The sequence below is a fragment of the Poecilia mexicana genome, unplaced genomic scaffold (assembly GCF_051168715.1).
Source record: "Poecilia mexicana isolate PSO_F unplaced genomic scaffold, ASM5116871v1 scaffold_6, whole genome shotgun sequence".
In the NCBI taxonomy this organism is placed as follows: domain Eukaryota; kingdom Metazoa; phylum Chordata; class Actinopteri; order Cyprinodontiformes; family Poeciliidae; genus Poecilia; species Poecilia mexicana.
The window spans coordinates 28,050,560-28,055,559 of NW_028263375.1; the positions used below are offsets into that span (position 1 = coordinate 28,050,560).

Consider the following 5,000-nt stretch of genomic DNA (forward strand, 5'->3'; position numbering starts at 1 on the left):
GGGCCTGACAAAGTAAATACATGACGTGTAGCCCAAAGGGAGCAGCAGCACCCTCTGCTGCACAAAAAGGCTTACAGCACCTGGTATTCCCAGGCGGTCTCCCATCCAAGTACTAACCAGGCCCGACCCTGCTTAGCTTCCGAGATCAGACGAGATCGGGCGTTCTCAAGGTAGTGTGGCCGTAAGCTGAAAAGCAGCGTCAGCTCCAGCATTTTGTACAGCAGAGCAGCTAGCTGGCGCTTGCTTTTTGTTGGGCCTGACAAACTAAATGCATGTCGGACGCGTAGCCCAAAGGGAGCAGCAGCACCCTCTGCTGCACAAAAAGGCTTACAGCACCTGGTATTCCCAGGCGGTCTCCCATCCAAGTACTAACCAGGCCCGACCCTGCTTAGCTTCCGAGATCAGACGAGATCGGGCGTTCTCAAGGTAGTGTGGCCGTAAGCCGAAAAGCAAAGTCAGCTCCAGCATTTTGTACAGCAGAGCAGCTAGCTGGCGCTTGCTTTTTGTTGGGCCTGACAAACTAAATGCATGTCGGACGCGTAGCCCAAAGGGAGCAGCAGCACCCTCTGCTGCACAAAAAGGCTTACAGCACCTGGTATTCCCAGGCGGTCTCCCATCCAAGTACTAACCAGGCCCGACCCTGCTTAGCTTCCGAGATCAGACGAGATCGGGCGTTCTCAAGGTAGTGTGGCCGTAAGCCGAAAAGCAAAGTCAGCTCCAGCATTTTGTACAGCAGAGCAGCTAGCTGGCGCTTGCTTTTTGTTGGGCCTGACAAAGTAAATACATGACGTGTAGCCCAAAGGGAGCAGCAGCACCCTCTGCTGCACAAAAAGGCTTACAGCACCTGGTACTCCCAGGCGGTCTCCCATCAAAGTACTAACCAGTCCCGACCCTGCTTAGCTTCCGAGATCAGACGAGATCGGGCGTTCTCAAAGTAGTGTGGCCGTAAGCCAAAAAGCAGCGTCAGCTCCAGCATTTTGTACAGCAGAGCAGCTAGCTGGCGCTTGCTTTTTGTTGGGCCTGACAAAGTAAATGCATGTCGGACGCGTAGCCCAAAGGGAGCAGCAGCACCCTCTGCTGCACAAAAAGGATTACAGCACCTGGTATTCCCAGGCGGTCTCCCATCCAAGTACTAACCAGGCCCGACCCTGCTTAGCTTCCGAGATCAGACGAGATCGGGCGTTCTCAAGGTAGTGTGGCCGTAAGCCGAAAAGCAAAGTCAGCTCCAGCATTTTGTACAGCAGAGCAGCTAGCTGGCGCTTGCTTTTTGTTGGGCCTGACAAAGTAAATACATGACGTGTAGCCCAAAGGGAGCAGCAGCACCCTCTGCTGCACAAAAAGGCTTACAGCACCTGGTACTCCCAGGCGGTCTCCCATCAAAGTACTAACCAGGCCCGACCCTGCTTAGCTTCCGAGATCAGACGAGATCGGGCGTTCTCAAAGTAGTGTGGCCGTAAGCCGAAAAGCAGCGTCAGCTCCAGCATTTTGTACAGCAGAGCAGCTAGCTGGCGCTTGCTTTTTGTTGGGCCTGACAAAGTAAATGCATGTCGGACGCGTAGCCCAAAGGGAGCAGCAGCACCCTCTGCTGCACAAAAAGGCTTACAGCACCTGGTATTCCCAGGCGGTCTCCCATCCAAGTACTAACCAGGCCCGACCCTGCTTAGCTTCCGAGATCAGACGAGATCGGGCGTTCTCAAGGTAGTGTGGCCGTAAGCCGAAAACCAAAGTCAGCTCCAGCATTTTGTACAGCAGAGCAGCTAGCTGGCGCTTGCTTTTTGTTGGGCCTGACAAAGTAAATACATGACGTGTAGCCCAAAGGGAGCAGCAGCACCCTCTGCTGCACAAAAAGGCTTACAGCACCTGGTACTCCCAGGCGGTCTCCCATCAAAGTACTAACCAGGCCCGACCCTGCTTAGCTTCCGAGATCAGACGAGATCGGGCGTTCTCAAAGTAGTGTGGCCGTAAGCCGAAAAGCAGCGTCAGCTCCAGCATTTTGTACAGCAGAGCAGCTAGCTGGCGCTTGCTTTTTGTTGGGCCTGACAAAGTAAATGCATGTCGGACGCGTAGCCCAAAGGGAGCAGCAGCACCCTCTGCTGCACAAAAAGGCTTACAGCACCTGGTATTCCCAGGCGGTCTCCCATCCAAGTACTAACCAGGCCCGACCCTGCTTAGCTTCCGAGATCAGACGAGATCGGGCGTTCTCAAGGTAGTGTGGCCGTAAGCCGAAAAGCAGCGTCAGCTCCAGCATTTTGTACAGCAGAGCAGCTAGCTGGCGCTTGCTTTTTGTTGGGCCTGACAAAGTAAATGCATGTCGGACGCGTAGCCCAAAGGGAGCAGCAGCACCCTCTGCTGCACAAAAAGGCTTACAGCACCTGGTATTCCCAGGCGGTCTCCCATCCAAGTACTAACCAGGCCTGACCCTGCTTAGCTTCCGAGATCAGACGAGATCGGGCGTTCTCAAAGTAGTGTGGCCGTAAGCCGAAAAGCAAAGTCAGCTCCAGCATTTTGTACAGCAGAGCAGCTAGCTGGCGCTTGCTTTTTGTTGGGCCTGACAAAGTAAATGCATGTCGGACGCGTAGCCCAAAGGGAGCAGCAGCACCCTCTGCTGCACAAAAAGGCTTACAGCACCTGGTATTCCCAGGCGGTCTCCCATCCAAGTACTAACCAGGCCCGACCCTGCTTAGCTTCCGAGATCAGACGAGATCGGGCGTTCTCAAGGTAGTGTGGCCGTAAGCCAAAAAGCAGCGTCAGCTCCAGCATTTTGTACAGCAGAGCAGCTAGCTGGCGCTTGCTTTTTGTTGGGCCTGACAAACTAAATGCATGTCGGACGCGTAGCCCAAAGGGAGCAGCAGCACCCTCTGCTGCACAAAAAGGCTTACAGCACCTGGTATTCCCAGGCGGTCTCCCATCCAAGTACTAACCAGGCCCGACCCTGCTTAGCTTCCGAGATCAGGCGTTCTCAAAGTAGTGTGGCCGTAAGCCGAAAAGCAGCGTCAGCTCCAGCATTTTGTACAGCAGAGCAGCTAGCTGGCGCTTGCTTTTTGTTGGGCCTGACAAAGTAAATGCATGTCGGACGCGTAGCCCAAAGGGAGCAGCAGCACCCTCTGCTGCACAAAAAGGCTTACAGCACCTGGTATTCCCAGGCGGTCTCCCATCCAAGTACTAACCAGGCCCGACCCTGCTTAGCTTCCGAGATCAGGCGTTCTCAAAGTAGTGTGGCCGTAAGCCGAAAAGCAGCGTCAGCTCCAGCATTTTGTACAGCAGAGCAGCTAGCTGGCGCTTGCTTTTTGTTGGGCCTGACAAAGTAAATGCATGTCGGACGCGTAGCCCAAAGGGAGCAGCAGCACCCTCTGCTGCACAAAAAGGCTTACAGCATCTGGTATTCCCAGGCGGTCTCCCATCCAAGTACTAACCAGGCCCGACCCTGCTTAGCTTCCGAGATCAGATGAGATCGGGCGTTCTCAAGGTAGTGTGGCCGTAAGCCGAAAAGCAGCGTCAGCTCCAGCATTTTGTACAGCAGAGCAGCTAGCTGGCGCTTGCTTTTTGTTGGGCCTGACAAAGTAAATGCATGTCGGACGCGTAGCCCAAAGGGAGCAGCAGCACCCTCTGCTGCACAAAAAGGCTTACAGCACCTGGTATTCCCAGGCGGTCTCCCATCCAAGTACTAACCAGGCCTGACCCTGCTTAGCTTCCGAGATCAGACGAGATCGGGCGTTCTCAAGGTAGTGTGGCCGTAAGCCATAAAGCAGCGTCAGCTCCAGCATTTTGTACAGCAGAGCAGCTAGCTGGCGCTTGCTTTTTGTTGGGCCTGACAAAGTAAATGCATGTCGGACGCGTAGCCCAAAGGGAGCAGCAGCACCCTCTGCTGCACAAAAAGGCTTACAGCACCTGGTATTCCCAGGCGGTCTCCCATCCAAGTACTAACCAGGCCCGACCCTGCTTAGCTTCCGAGATCAGACGAGATCGGGCGTTCTCAAGGTAGTGTGGCCGTAAGCCAAAAAGCAGCGTCAGCTCCAGCATTTTGTACAGCAGAGCAGCTAGCTGGCGCTTGCTTTTTGTTGGGCCTGACAAACTAAATGCATGTCGGACGCGTAGCCCAAAGGGAGCAGCAGCACCCTCTGCTGCACAAAAAGGCTTACAGCACCTGGTATTCCCAGGCGGTCTCCCATCCAAGTACTAACCAGGCCCGACCCTGCTTAGCTTCCGAGATCAGACGAGATCGGGCGTTCTCAAGGTAGTGTGGGCGTAAGCCGAAAAGCAGCGTCAGCTCCAGCATTTTGTACAGCAGAGCAGCTAGCTGGCGCTTGCTTTTTGTTGGGCCTGACAAAGTAAATGCATGTCGGACGCGTAGCCCAAAGGGAGCAGCAGCACCCTCTGCTGCACAAAAAGGATTACAGCACCTGGTATTCCCAGGCGGTCTCCCATCCAAGTACTAACCAGGCCCGACCCTGCTTAGCTTCCGAGATCAGACGAGATCGGGCGTTCTCAAGGTAGTGTGGCCGTAAGCCGAAAAGCAAAGTCAGCTCCAGCATTTTGTACAGCAGAGCAGCTAGCTGGCGCTTGCTTTTTGTTGGGCCTGACAAACTAAATGCATGTCGGACGCGTAGCCCAAAGGGAGCAGCAGCACCCTCTGCTGCACAAAAAGGCTTACAGCACCTGGTATTCCCAGGCGGTCTCCCATCCAAGTACTAACCAGGCCCGACCCTGCTTAGCTTCCGAGATCAGACGAGATCGGGCGTTCTCAAGGTAGTGTGGCCGTAAGCCGAAAAGCAAAGTCAGCTCCAGCATTTTGTACAGCAGAGCAGCTAGCTGGCGCTTGCTTTTTGTTGGGCCTGACAAACTAAATGCATGTCGGACGCGTAGCCCAAAGGGAGCAGCAGCACCCTCTGCTGCACAAAAAGGCTTACAGCACCTGGTATTCCCAGGCGGTCTCCCATCCAAGTACTAACCAGGCCCGACCCTGCTTAGCTTCCGAGATCAGACGAGATCGGGCGTTCTCA

The 5,000-nt window shown here is 54.6% G+C and overlaps 17 non-coding genes and 3 pseudogenes across 17 annotated transcripts in view; all 20 read right to left on the reverse strand.

The window, feature by feature from the left end:
- Nucleotides 1-68: 68 nt before the first annotated feature.
- LOC148158808 (5S ribosomal RNA) lies at nt 69-187 on the reverse strand. Its single transcript, XR_015763179.1, has one exon. It is a non-coding gene; the product is annotated as a 5S ribosomal RNA (ribosomal RNA).
- Nucleotides 188-324: 137 nt separating this feature from the next.
- On the reverse strand, nt 325-443 carry LOC148158809 (5S ribosomal RNA). Its single transcript, XR_015763181.1, has one exon. It is a non-coding gene; the product is annotated as a 5S ribosomal RNA (ribosomal RNA).
- Nucleotides 444-580: 137 nt separating this feature from the next.
- On the reverse strand, nt 581-699 carry LOC148158810 (5S ribosomal RNA). The gene has a single exon (XR_015763182.1). It is a non-coding gene; the product is annotated as a 5S ribosomal RNA (ribosomal RNA).
- A 133-nt stretch (nt 700-832) lies between these two features.
- On the reverse strand, nt 833-951 carry LOC148158811 (5S ribosomal RNA; annotated as a pseudogene).
- Nucleotides 952-1,088: 137 nt separating this feature from the next.
- LOC148158812 (5S ribosomal RNA) lies at nt 1,089-1,207 on the reverse strand. The gene has a single exon (XR_015763542.1). It is a non-coding gene; the product is annotated as a 5S ribosomal RNA (ribosomal RNA).
- Nucleotides 1,208-1,340: 133 nt separating this feature from the next.
- Nucleotides 1,341-1,459, reverse strand: LOC148158813 (5S ribosomal RNA). Its single transcript, XR_015763473.1, has one exon. It is a non-coding gene; the product is annotated as a 5S ribosomal RNA (ribosomal RNA).
- Nucleotides 1,460-1,596: 137 nt separating this feature from the next.
- Nucleotides 1,597-1,715, reverse strand: LOC148158814 (5S ribosomal RNA). Its single transcript, XR_015763183.1, has one exon. It is a non-coding gene; the product is annotated as a 5S ribosomal RNA (ribosomal RNA).
- Nucleotides 1,716-1,848: 133 nt separating this feature from the next.
- On the reverse strand, nt 1,849-1,967 carry LOC148158815 (5S ribosomal RNA). Its single transcript, XR_015763474.1, has one exon. It is a non-coding gene; the product is annotated as a 5S ribosomal RNA (ribosomal RNA).
- A 137-nt stretch (nt 1,968-2,104) lies between these two features.
- Nucleotides 2,105-2,223, reverse strand: LOC148158816 (5S ribosomal RNA). Its single transcript, XR_015763184.1, has one exon. It is a non-coding gene; the product is annotated as a 5S ribosomal RNA (ribosomal RNA).
- Nucleotides 2,224-2,360: 137 nt separating this feature from the next.
- On the reverse strand, nt 2,361-2,479 carry LOC148158817 (5S ribosomal RNA). The gene has a single exon (XR_015763364.1). It is a non-coding gene; the product is annotated as a 5S ribosomal RNA (ribosomal RNA).
- Nucleotides 2,480-2,616: 137 nt separating this feature from the next.
- Nucleotides 2,617-2,735, reverse strand: LOC148158818 (5S ribosomal RNA). Its single transcript, XR_015763185.1, has one exon. It is a non-coding gene; the product is annotated as a 5S ribosomal RNA (ribosomal RNA).
- Nucleotides 2,736-2,872: 137 nt separating this feature from the next.
- On the reverse strand, nt 2,873-2,981 carry LOC148158819 (5S ribosomal RNA; annotated as a pseudogene).
- A 137-nt stretch (nt 2,982-3,118) lies between these two features.
- LOC148158820 (5S ribosomal RNA) lies at nt 3,119-3,227 on the reverse strand (annotated as a pseudogene).
- Nucleotides 3,228-3,364: 137 nt separating this feature from the next.
- LOC148158821 (5S ribosomal RNA) lies at nt 3,365-3,483 on the reverse strand. Its single transcript, XR_015763554.1, has one exon. It is a non-coding gene; the product is annotated as a 5S ribosomal RNA (ribosomal RNA).
- Nucleotides 3,484-3,620: 137 nt separating this feature from the next.
- Nucleotides 3,621-3,739, reverse strand: LOC148158822 (5S ribosomal RNA). The gene has a single exon (XR_015763191.1). It is a non-coding gene; the product is annotated as a 5S ribosomal RNA (ribosomal RNA).
- Nucleotides 3,740-3,876: 137 nt separating this feature from the next.
- On the reverse strand, nt 3,877-3,995 carry LOC148158823 (5S ribosomal RNA). Its single transcript, XR_015763186.1, has one exon. It is a non-coding gene; the product is annotated as a 5S ribosomal RNA (ribosomal RNA).
- Nucleotides 3,996-4,132: 137 nt separating this feature from the next.
- Nucleotides 4,133-4,251, reverse strand: LOC148158824 (5S ribosomal RNA). The gene has a single exon (XR_015763646.1). It is a non-coding gene; the product is annotated as a 5S ribosomal RNA (ribosomal RNA).
- A 137-nt stretch (nt 4,252-4,388) lies between these two features.
- LOC148158825 (5S ribosomal RNA) lies at nt 4,389-4,507 on the reverse strand. The gene has a single exon (XR_015763544.1). It is a non-coding gene; the product is annotated as a 5S ribosomal RNA (ribosomal RNA).
- Nucleotides 4,508-4,644: 137 nt separating this feature from the next.
- LOC148158826 (5S ribosomal RNA) lies at nt 4,645-4,763 on the reverse strand. Its single transcript, XR_015763187.1, has one exon. It is a non-coding gene; the product is annotated as a 5S ribosomal RNA (ribosomal RNA).
- A 137-nt stretch (nt 4,764-4,900) lies between these two features.
- Nucleotides 4,901-5,000, reverse strand: part of LOC148158827 (5S ribosomal RNA) — a 119-nt gene continuing 19 nt past the window's right edge. The window contains exon 1 of the ribosomal RNA XR_015763188.1: nt 4,901-5,000. This exon is cut by the window's right edge and continues 19 nt beyond it. This is a non-coding gene — a ribosomal RNA (5S ribosomal RNA).